A 12,875-nucleotide genomic window follows, 5' to 3' on the forward strand; every position below is an offset into this window, starting at 1 on the left:
AAAGTACAATAGAGGCAGAATTCTTCCAAATCTGTGGGTATTTGCAGAGAAATTATAAATATAATCTAACCAAACTTAACCTATGCTTGCTTTGCTCGCTAACCTTAACTAATCAACAGTGATGTTTTGATATTTATAATTATAAGCAATGCTTATATTTTTAATACGTAAAATATATTAATATGGAGAATGTTTAAAATGACAAGTGTAAAACAGCATGTTAAGAGTGTTTTCTCTAATGTATTATATTGGGTTATTTTTATGAGTTATAGGATTACCACGGTATTTCTCTGTTTTATTCATCAATTATTATAAAACATGCTAAATAAAGTAATTTTTATTGAAAAAAGTGGGGGGCATAAAACGAAAAAGTAACAAAAATACATCAACCTAAACAATTTAACAAAACTTGTAATAAAAAATTAAATAAAATCTAAATGAAGCTAACCATAATTTTTTAATGAAACTGACAAAATAAATATTCACACTTTGTGACCTGAAGAATCAGGTCAAAATGGCTGTGACGGTTAGGCTAACATTCCATAATAAAAAATGATATCCAAAAAATTAAAACATTAAAATACATTCAATAACCAAAATAATTATTAATGAGGGTGATATAGATTATTATTTCTGTAAAATATTTGACAAATGTCTGAAAAAGTGAAATGACTTAAATGAAACAGTCTACAATCAGGTTAATACAACTGATATAAAACAGAACTGAAATAAAAATAATTTACCTCATTAAATAACTGTAGTAATAACTAATTTACTCACACTATAATAAAGTGCCCAATGCAAACCAAAATTTTAATACTGCTACTAAAGTCAAACTTATAGTGTAAACCATTTATTCTTATGACAGACATTGTAACCAACACTTGTTAGATTAAATAGTACTGAATCATACAGTTTACTTACATTTTTTTAAAGACACAAAAAAATTTGCTTCCACCAGAAAAGACCAGTGAGAAATAAATGGTTACTTCAGTCTTAAATTACATTACGAAAAAGATTATAAAAATCATCATCCATATTCATACAATAACATAAAACATTAATAATTTTAATCTAAAATATTTTAAAAAGAAAACAGCTGTATTTAAAATTAATAATCTTATTTTCTAACAGTATGTAAATATTGCAGAAATACCTTTTTTAAATGAAATTAACAAACAATATCCTGTAAGCCCAACTGAGATTTGAAGAATTGATCTTATTTATTATCATGAAGGACACTTCTAGGATAAAGATCATAAAATATAAATATAAAATACAAAATAACTAAAATAAGAGCCCTAATATCATGTCAAAAGTGTCATCTTCAAAGATATTGCGCATTTATATATACAACTGGTTATAGGTCTAATGACAAGTCACTCTTAAAAACAGCATGAACATTTTCAAAAATAATAAGCATGTTTAGTGAAAGAAGTAAAAGTATACTGATTTCTAATAACTTTCTTCGTGGTATAATATTATTTTTCACTGGTATGCTACCAATTATAACTAATTTTGATTCCCCATTAAAATGCAGATGATATTTAGTCCTTAAAGAGATAATTTCACCCTTCACATCATTTCTCTCAAAAAGCAAATCTAGTTTGGAGGTAATGACTGCTGCCTCTTGTACCTTGGGTGCTTTCAATTCCATCACACAACCATAAGAGAGAGATTGAAACAGACAGTATTGAGCAAAACTGTTATGTAGTCTCATTAGTATTATTAAACTATGTTATACAGTGTTCAATATCATACAAAGATCACGTCAAAATTCAGGTACATTCTATATTTCAAATAAAAGAAAAAATGTTTGTTTTTCTGTATATTTCTATCAATATTTATTTTTTCAGAAAATTAATAATTTCTCATCCAGATAAGATATGAGTTAAAATTGCAAAAAAAAAATTTGTTTATATGACTTAATCGATAAATAAAAAACAAACAAAAGTAATTTTTCAAAACTGAAGGGATAAAAATGTTTAATCCTAAATTTTTCAAAAACTATTTTTTTTTTATAAGAGATTTATACATAAAGAAAAAAAAATGTTTTAATGCTTAGAGGAATGATATATCATTATTATTAGTATTACGAGAGGTCAAACAATAACTGAGATAATCATTGTTTTTTTCATTTGTAATGGGATTACACATATTTATTGAATAAAAAAATTAATACCTTGTTTTAATTATTATTTACCTAATCACATTTTCGTAAGTATAAAAAACCAGTTTTTTTCTTTTATTAAATTATTTTTTATAAAATAGTTAATAATGAATGTTTATTAGTGTTTATTTTGCATTTGTATAACTATCCTGCTTTAGTTTTTTCATATCGTTGTTGCAAGTAAATCAGTTGCAAAGAAACAACAATGTGGTGTTGTGATTTCAGTACATAAAAACTGGAGAGGATCAGAAAGACAAAATAAAGGCAACGTAAAGAAATTTATAATTATTTTAGATTTTAAAGGGAAACAACAAATAAAGTTTGGAAAAGATAGAGAAGGCCTACTAATCAGTTCTATACAAGTAACCTCTGAGGTTTTTTTTACATTCCCACCAAATGCAAACAAAAACTAATTTATAAATTTTGGATGATTCAGTTAACTGTGTTTACCCAGCAGAGAAATGGAAGATTCCCTATTAACATGGCATTATCCTTAAATTACACTTACAATTGAGAAAAAAATTACAGCTAGATAACTGGTTAATATAACAAAAACCAGCTATTTAAAGAGAAATTATCAGGAAATCTACCTAGACTGAATCTATTGCAAAATATTAATAGCAAACAAGCTTTTTGTTTGGGACAACTGTTAGTTATATTGTATTACTGACATTAGTATTAAATAACATCTATTTAATGCTAGGGTTGTTAAATAGAGACAAATGGCAAAAAACTATTAAATAGAATAAACTGTTGTTCAAGTCAGCACCCCTGATGTAAATAATATAAGGAGTTTGAAAAGAATTTCCATTAGTTAATACGTAAGTACAGAGATTAGCGAGCGTAGGTTACATTTTGTTGGGTTATCTTGATATACGTACAATTTGTCAGTAGACGAAGTCAACATAACCTAAAGCTGTAGCTGCAGTGGCATTAATACGTAAGTACCGTACAATAATATAAAATCAATGAGTACTATTGTGTTATTCTAGAAAATATAATGTAACCCACAAGGATACACCCTGGATCTCTCTCTCAAAAGGCATAATTTTTCTGTATAATGCCACCCCCCACACCCCTCAAAAGACGGGAAGGTATTAAAAAGTTTGGTTGGGAGGTATTATCACATCTAACATATAGTCCCAGTCTCACATCAATTTTTTTTTTTTGGTCCCAGTTTTTATGTAGACAAAGTTCAGGAACAATGAGCAGGTTAAGAATGACTCCGAAACAGTGAACAATTCTTACTAATGGAATAAGAAAGCTCACTGAAAGATGGGGTAAAGTGCCTACATGTAATTAGGAATTATGTTGAAAAGTAGCATTAGTTTCATTATCATTGAATAGATAATACTTTTTCTACAGTATTAATTAATTATCATTGTATTATGCAATTGCAATATTATGTATTACAAAATATTATAAAAACTAAATAAATGTACAACGGTTTCAGCAACTTTTTGCTTATCTGACAAACTCTTTTAACAGTTTAATGTATATTCGTCTAATGTATATTCACTGGATATTTATTACTCAGTCTGACAAATAAAATCATTCCTTGCATGGTCTTACTTAAATATTTTGTTTATTGCTACTCAGAAAGGGGAAAAACAACCAAATAATAATAACAAACAATAATGACTAACATAAATACTAAAATACCAAACCTTGTATATTTTTACTTATTCAGTCAATAGTTACAAACAACTATGTGACCAATGGTAATTCTGAGCAATTACTTGATCAACTTTAATTTTATTTATACTTTAATATACCTTAGTACACATACTTCGGATCTAAATGTTCTAAAAATCTAAATGTTGGAAAGCAGATGGACCAGTGCAAAGTCATTTTATTTTAGTCAATTAATTTTCAATTTTATGTAGTTTTTAAGTTAATCCATTCTCTGAGGAGAGGTAAGCATCGCAGTTAGAGGTAGAATTAAGGTTAGACTTTTATGGTGAGATTAGGAAACGCGATTGAATTTAAGTTTTAATGTAATATAGTCATTGAAGAGACTACACCACATGTTTCATGCCATCAGTAATCTTGAATGATGGTGATCAATCAGTTGACTGCGAGTCCAACTCGCACAACTATTAAGGTTTAATTTATGGTTTATTCATTTCGCTACAAAACTCTAACCTTAATCTTAACTCTAATTCTAACCTTAACCACTCTCCACAGAACAAATTGGCATCTGGACAGGTCGCCATAATTCATAAAACTGAAAGGTCTGGAAACTGAAAGGACTGGAGTACTGATAATGTGGTGGAGATTTTGACCTTGCATGGTAGCGTCTTGGCCTTTCATCTGGAGGTTCTGAGTTCGAATCCCGGTCAGGCATGGCATTTTCACATGCTACAAAAATTGTCATTCATGTTATCCTCTAAAATAATATCTAATGGTGGTCCCAGAAGTTAAAAAAAAAACTACACAGACACTGACAGCTAATATGAGAATTATACACCTAAAATAAACTGGAATTAAATTTCTTGGACATCTATCTCAGAACTACCTAATCATCTTATAATGTCACATAATACTAACCTTGGAAAACTGGAGTTAAACATGATGAAAAAAACTAATGCCTAGGCGAGTGGATTGCAACTAACATTTTCTGTTATAATTGTTCTGTAAAATGAAACTAGATAATTGTCAAGCAACTATGAGTTATACAACTAAAATAATTTAAACTCTTTCATGCCCATATTAGTATACCATTACAATTATTATTATTACTATGCAAATAATCAGGTCACTGAGGTCTAATTAGTTAATTTTACTGTTTTAAGGAACTTCAGTAGTCAGGCCAAACACTTAAATTGAACTTATAGTCTGATTAAAAACACGTGACAATATGAGTGTATTCATATTTTATAAAATTCAAACAATTTAACCAAACAGTAACCTGCTTTTTGGTCTAAATTTCGAAGTATTAGATAACGATTTCATAGAAAATAAGATTAACAACCTTAACAGGTCAATTCGTTTAGCGTCTAAAAGAGAAGTATAAAATTATAAATTTTTCCACAACTTCAGAGAACAACAAATCGGGAGCAATGTTTCTCAAATCATACATATGAAGTATGCAGTTCACAAAACTTAATCCACAGATAACCAAACAAATTTAGATTTAACAAAGTGAACAATTTAGTGAAATAAATTATTTTCCTAGCGATACTTAAACGTAAAATGGTCAGTAAAACAATTCAATACTCACTAAAATACTGAATGACTATATTTTTCAAGGGTAATCTTCTAATTAAAGTTCAACTGAAAGCTTTTCCTAACTGTTTTGGTCAACTTAATCCGTGCTCTTGAAAGATTTACAAGACGATTAACACTAAATTCGTAAATATAAACTAGACAATATATTGAGCACTTAAACTTAGTAATATTTCATTATGAAAGGTCACTTGAATCAACTGAAAACGAAACTCAGTGGGAAAAGCATTTAGTCAAGACGAAGCGTCAACCATTTTTAACTACAAAGTGGGATCAGCAGGTAGGTTGCTTTCTGCAGGTGCAAGGCCCCTGGCAAATTCATTCATACAAAAAGTTGTAAACATCTTAATGATGTTATTTGTTAATAACCTGTAATATGATTTCAGATCTAAAGTTTTCTTCGGGAGAAAATATTTTGTCCAAAAAATATTTCAACGTATTTCTAACAATTTATTTAACTTAAAAAATAAGTTTTTAAAAATCTAATGAAATATTTTCTTTAATATACCATTTTAATAACAGAATTTTCCTGAAGATTTTAGTTAAATCTTAATTTAAGGATTTAATTATGATTTTAAACGATTAATAATTTTACTATAATTCAGCTTTATTAATTAATACTCATTTTGGTACCAATTCAACGTTTTTAATATGTTAAAAGGGAATTTATTTTCTTAGTAAGAAGTAAATTTTTAAACTGAGTTTTACTACGTAACCCAAATATTCCCAAGTAGCCGCGTTTGTTCAAAAACACAAACAATAAAATTTAATAACATACTGCTTATCTACAGAGTAAATAATTGTTTTTATTTAAATAATGAAAAAAAGTAAAATAAATGTCATAACTGGTAACCGAGCCGAATTACGGACATATAAAATATTCCGTATTACATAGTTTAAGAGTTATGTAAAAGGGCCCAAAATGAGACCAACATACGTCATACCGTATTTTGTAATATATATTGTAAATGAGATAGTAGTTAGTAACTTCTTATTTACAGTCTGTAAAGGGCTCAACTAAATGGTTTAGATAACCTGAGAAACCAACCACTTCTGAAAATAACATAGTCTCGAGAATAGAGTACCCCTGACAACCGTATTAGTTAAAATGAGGAGAGAAGTAGTTTCCTGTTGACTTTCTCAGTGAGTCAATTATGCAGCTGCATATTAACTTATTACAACTGGACCTTCTTCAGTAAGCCAGTACCAGTACCAACGTTTTCTTCTAAATCAATGGGTATTTGCAGAGAAATTATAAATATAATCTAACCAAACTAAACCTACACTCGCTAGTCAAGGTTACCAAGCATAGTTAATTATATTTATTATTTATATTATTGCTTATATTTGACCCTCTCGAGTACATTTGGAAGAGCCCATGTTTGAATAAAATCAGCAGGGAGAAATAAAAAAATGTAGAAGACTAATCCAAAATTTTTTGTTAATATGGAAAATTGGTCCTTTTTCAGTAAAAATTTTATTTGATTATTGTTACATAAATGTAAAAATGCCTGTTTTTATTGTTATTTTTGATAAAAAAAGTGGTATTCACAAAAATTGTAAGGAAAAAGATTCTTACAAATTTTGTTTTATTTTGATATATCTTTTAGCCTCTGGGACCACCATTTAGCATTGTTTCAGAGGACGAGATGAAATGGACATTTTGTTGCATGTGAAAATGCCATGCCTGACCAGGATTCAAACCTGGGACTTCTGGGTGAAAGGCTGAGATGCTACCACCTGCAACACAGAAGCTAACAATTTTGATACATCTATGCACATATATCTTGACTATTTTTCTTCTTATCTTAACACATAGGATTTATTCGCATAATTATTTTTAACAGCAACATGTTTTATTTACTCATATTTATTAGCAGAAGCATCTAGTATCATGCAGCTGGCTGTCATGTTCTATCATTGCTCACAGAAAAAATATTGTACTCAGAAAATATTTGTGTGATCTAGATATAAATGTAATTTCTTTTTTTTTTTTTGTCTTCAGTCATTTGACTGGTTTGATGCAGCTCTCCAAGATTCCCTATCTAGCACTAGTCGTTTCATTTCAGTATACCCTCTACATCCTACATCCCTAACAATTTGTTTTACATATTCCAAACGTGGCCTGCCTACACAATTTTTTCCTTCTACCTGTCCTTCCAATATTTCACATTAAAAATGTAATATATTTCAACTTAAGTAATTCCATAGAAATTTTTTATGAAATTTGAATTATGTAAAAAGTAAAATTAATTGATGGAAATTTTATCATTTGAGACTTTAATGTGCTTTTTTTCGTCATTTTTTTTTTTACAATAAACATGAAAATTAATGGAAATTTTTTTTTTTTTGTCTTCAGTCATTTGACTGGTTTGATGCAGCTCTCCAAGATTCCCTATCTAGTGCTAGTCGTTTCATTTCAGTATACCCTCTATATCCTACATCCCTAACAATTTGTTTTACATATTCCAAACGTGGCCTGCCTACACAATTTTTCCCTTCTACCTGTCCTTCCAATATTAAAGCGACTATTCCAGGATGCCTTAGTATGTGGCCTATATAAGTCTGTCTCTTCTTTTAACTATATTTTTCCAAATGCTTCTTTCTCATCTATTTGCCGCAATACCTCTTCATTTGTCACTTTATCCACCCATCTGATTTTTAACATTCTCCTATAGCACCACATTTCAAAAGCTTCTAATCTTTTCTTCTCAGATACTCCGATCGTCAAAATTTCACTTTCATATAAAGCGACACTCCAAACATACACTTTCAAAAATCTTTTCCTGACATTTAAATTAATTTTTGATGTAAACAAATTATATTTCTTACTGAAGGCTCGTTTAGCTTGTGCTATTCGGCATTTTATATCTCTCCTGCTTCATCCATCTTTAGTAATTCTACTTCCCAAATAACAAAATTCTTCTACCTCCATAATCTTTTCTTCTCCTTTTTTCACATTCAGTGGTCCATCTTTGTTATTTCTACTACATTTCATTACTTTTGTTTTGTTCTTGTTTATTTTCATGCAATAGTTCTTGTGTAGGACTTCATCTATGCCGTTCATTGTTTCTTCTAAATCCTTTTTACTCTCGGCTAGAATTACTATATCATCAGCAAATCGTAGCATCTTTATCTTTTCAATTGTACTGTTACTCTGAATCTAAATTGTTCTTTAACATTATTAACTGCTAGTTCCATGTAAAGATTAAAAAGTAACGGAGACAGGGAACATCCTTGTCGGACTCCCTTTCTTATTACGGCTTCTTTCTTATGTTCTTCAATTGTTACTGTTGCTGTTTGGTTCCTGTACATGTTAGCAATTGTTCTTCTATCTCTGTATTTGAACCCTAATTTTTTTAAAATGCTGAACATTTTATTCCAGTCTACATTATCGAATGCCTTTTCTAGGGCTATAAACGCCAAGTATGTTGGTTTGTTTTTCTTTAATCTTCCTTCTACTATTAATCTGAGGCCTAAAATTGCTTCCCTTGTCCCTATACTTTTCCTGAAACCAAATTGGTCTTCTCCTAACACTTCCTCCACTCTCCTCTCAATTCTTCTGTATAGAATTCTAGTTAAGATTTTTGATGCATGACTAGTTAAACTAATTGTTATGTATTCTTCGCATTTATCTGCCCCTACTTTCTTTGGTATCATTACTATAACACTTTTTTTGAAGTCTGACGGAAATTCCCCTTTTTCATAAATATTACACACCAGTTTGTATAATCTATCAATCGCTTCCTCACCTGCACTGCACAGTAATTCTACAGGTATTCCGTCTATTCCAGGAACCTTTCTGCCATTTAAATCTTTTAATGCTCTCTTAAATTCAGATCTCAGTATTGTTTCTCCCATTTCATCCTCCTCAATTTCCTCTTCTTCCTCTATAACACCATTTTCTAATTCATTTCCTCCGTATAACTCTTCAATATATTCCACCCATCTATCGACTTTACCTTTCGTATTATATATTGGTGTACCATCTTTGTTTAACACATTATTAGATTTTAATTTATGTACCCCAAAATTTTCCTTAACTTTCCTGTATGCTCAGTCTATTTTACCAATGTTCATTTCTCTTTCCACTTCTGAACACTTTTCTTTAACCCACTCTTCTTTCGCCAGTTTGCAATTCCTGTTTATAGCATTTCTTAATTGTCAATAGTTCCTTTTACTTTCTTCATCACTAGCATTCTTATATTTTCTACGTTCATCCATCAGCTGCAATATATCGTCTGAAACCCAAGGTTTTCTACCAGTTCTCTTTATTCCGCCTAAGTTTGCTTCTGCTGATTTAAGAATTTCCTTTTTAACATTCTCCCATTCTTCTTCTACATTTTCTACCTTATCTTTTTTACTCAGACCTCTTGCGATGTCCTCCTCAAAAATCTTCTTTACCTCCTCTTCCTCAGGCTTCTCTAAATTCCACCTATTCATCTGACACCTTTTCTTCAGGTTTTTAAACCCCAGTCTACATTTCATTATCACCAAATTATGGTCGCTATCAATGTCTGCTCCAGGGTAAGTTTTGCAGTCAACGAGTTGATTTCTAAATCTTTGCTTAACCATGATATAATCTATCTGATACCTTGCAGTATCGCCTAGCTTTTTCCAAGTGTATATTCTTCTATTATGATTTTTAAATTGGGTGTTGGCAATTACTAAATTATACTTCGTGCAAAACTCTATAAGTCGGTCCCCTCTTTCATTCCTTTTGCCCACTATATTTCCTTCCTTGCCTTTTCCAATGCCTGCATTCCAATCTCCAACTATTATTAAATTTTCATCTCCTTTTACGTGTTTAATTGCTTCATCAATCTCTTTGTATACACACTCTACCTCATCATCATCATGGGCGCTTGTAGGCATATAGACGTTAACAATCATTGTCGGTTTAGGTTTTGATTTTATCCTTATTACAATGACTCTATCGCTATGCGTCTTGAAATACTCCACTCTCCTCCCTATCTTCTTGTTCATCACGAATGGAAATATGTCGACAAAATTTTATTTTATATATGTAGATTATTTAAACAATTATTGAATTTCTCAAATATTTACATTATGGTAATTATGAAGAATTTTTTCATAAATTCATCAAATTTTCAAAAATTAGTGTACTAGAAGAGGGAAGCAAGGAGGGCCCAGACATGGTCAACATGATTGAATTTTTTGCTTACTCCAAAAATATTTAGTATTTGGAATCATTAGAAACAAAAATCTTTTTAATTAGATAATTTAAGCAGGCTGGAAGATAAAGGCCTGTTGGAGGGAGTATAAAAATACCTAAATCTCTTTGTAATTATTATATTTTTATTTTATCTTATGTTAGAAAACATTTTGAAAAAAGAAATGTTTGAACGTCACTATATTTAAAATTTTGTTAATTGAAGGTAGACAGGGACTTGAGCTCCTTAGAAACTAAGATAGCATAAACCTGTTATTCTGTACAATTTTTAATTTTTTTTTGACAGAATATATTTTGAAAAAGAAAATTTTAAATATTGCAATACTTCACTTGTTGATCTACGAAGCTTGCTGGAGGGAAAGGCCCATAGATCAAGAAGTCTAAACCCTTTAGCTTTTAGTAAAACATTTTTTTTTTTTAATTTTTATATCTGGCCATCACTGGAGCTTGATTTGAGAATATATATATTTTTTAAATGGTTTGAATATCACAATTATTTTTGATTGCAGGAAGTAGGTAGCTAGAAGCCCTTGGAAGATTAAAGTCTTTTGAATAAAACTGTTTATTAATTATTTTTTTTAATGTATAATAAATTTTGAAAAGCAACAGGTCATCACAATGCTTTAATATCTCTATCTTGGAGGCCACTAGACTAAAGAAGCCTTTGGAAGCATGAAACTCTTGGTCACATTACACATTTAAATTTTTTTTTCTTGACATATTATTTAATGACATTTTAATAGAATTAGTTATTAGAATTATGATTAGTTATTTAAAGTATGAACTACAATGTTACAGTTGTACCTCTACAACATCAAAGCAAAGATTGGTTTGATTGATGCAAGTGCTTCCAACAGCTGTAGTGTAATTTAATATAGATAATAATGTATTATAACTTTAGTATTCATAGATAAGAATAATGAGGTAACAGCCAATTTTCATAAAACTGAAAGCAAACTCTACATCACAATTTATGTCTTAGAAAGACAAAAATTTAATTGACATGATTATTTTGTTTAGTGCCCAACCAAAAATTAAGCAGGTTCATGATCTGAGAAAGCTGCAATACAACTTTTTCAGTTAAATCTTTTTTTTTTTTTTTTTTTTTTTATAGATGTATAATACAAGTATACTCAGTCAGATTATAGTGAACTTCATTATATTCCATAATTCAATAGTATTTATGAGGTCAGTTTGTGTTTGTAGTTGGTATGAAGCCCAATGAAGGCAGAATTAATTGTTTTTGGAACAATGCTGATTGTTTTAGTAGTGCATGAGTGTTTTCTCTCTTACCTGTTTTCAGATGAATGCGTATTCTAAGTTTATCCTTTCACTCACTTGTAATACATTCTCATAAATCAAACTCAAATCATTATACATGGATACAAATTACCTTTGTTGAAATGTTTTACTTTTGCTATATATTATTACATTTTATTACTTTAGGTATCTGTATATTTATGATTTATATAGAGATTATTCTTTAAGAATTATCTATTTTTAATAGATAATTGTTTTTTTATTTAATATTTTATTTAAAGACAGGTGCTTTAATGAGAGGTCCTTTTTGTATATATCCTATTTCACTTTTGTACATATATAAATTTTTTTATGTATGATAATGACAGTGTCAATTCAAACCTTACATGAGATAAATATAAACATATATAGTGGAGCATAATAAAAAAACATTATCATAAAACAAATTTAGATATGTTTGGCTAATTTTGTGCTGTTTCTGCAGTTTTCATACAAAAATGTTCAATGTCTCAATAAAGGTCTGATAATAGCGTCTGCAAAAATTTGGAGTGAATAGTTTTTAATTTTTTTGGGCAAAAAGTTATCACAATTTGCTACATACCTTTTAATGTAAACATTTGCCTATGATTTATTTTTTAATAAAAAAAATTCACGTATGGATAAGTATAGTGACAATTTCAGTAGATTTGTTGTGTTAAAAATATAATCCTGTTTGATATTAGTGAAGTTCTAAGAAATTGAATTTGATAAAAAGTATCTCATTGAATTATTGCTAAAAGTATGAATTTACATTACATTCATACTATTTTATTTAGGTTACTATAATTGGTTTTAAAAGAAACATACAAGAAACTAAAGTAGTTTTAAAATAAAACAAATTTTATACATATAAAACTAAATATAGATATTTTTTTTATTAAAATTATAATTAAATCATGATAACATTTATTTACGCTGTGGCTTGGAATAGTCTATATCAGACTGACTTTTTTATAAATATGAATTCATTTTAATTATGTACTT

General features: G+C 29.1%; 1 protein-coding gene across 1 annotated transcript in view; it reads right to left on the reverse strand.

The window, feature by feature from the left end:
* LOC142321587 (multiple PDZ domain protein-like) overlaps positions 1-5,648 on the reverse strand; it is a 1,133,813-nt gene extending 1,128,165 nt beyond the window's left edge. Inside the window, exon 1 of the mRNA XM_075359801.1 lies at positions 5,394-5,648. The gene's annotated coding sequence lies outside the window, so the exon portion shown is untranslated. The remainder of the gene's footprint in view (positions 1-5,393) is intronic.
* Between the last annotated feature and the right edge of the window lie 7,227 nt (positions 5,649-12,875).

Source organism: Lycorma delicatula, chromosome 3 (genome assembly GCF_047948215.1).
Source record: "Lycorma delicatula isolate Av1 chromosome 3, ASM4794821v1, whole genome shotgun sequence".
Taxonomy (NCBI): Eukaryota; Metazoa; Arthropoda; class Insecta; order Hemiptera; family Fulgoridae; genus Lycorma; species Lycorma delicatula.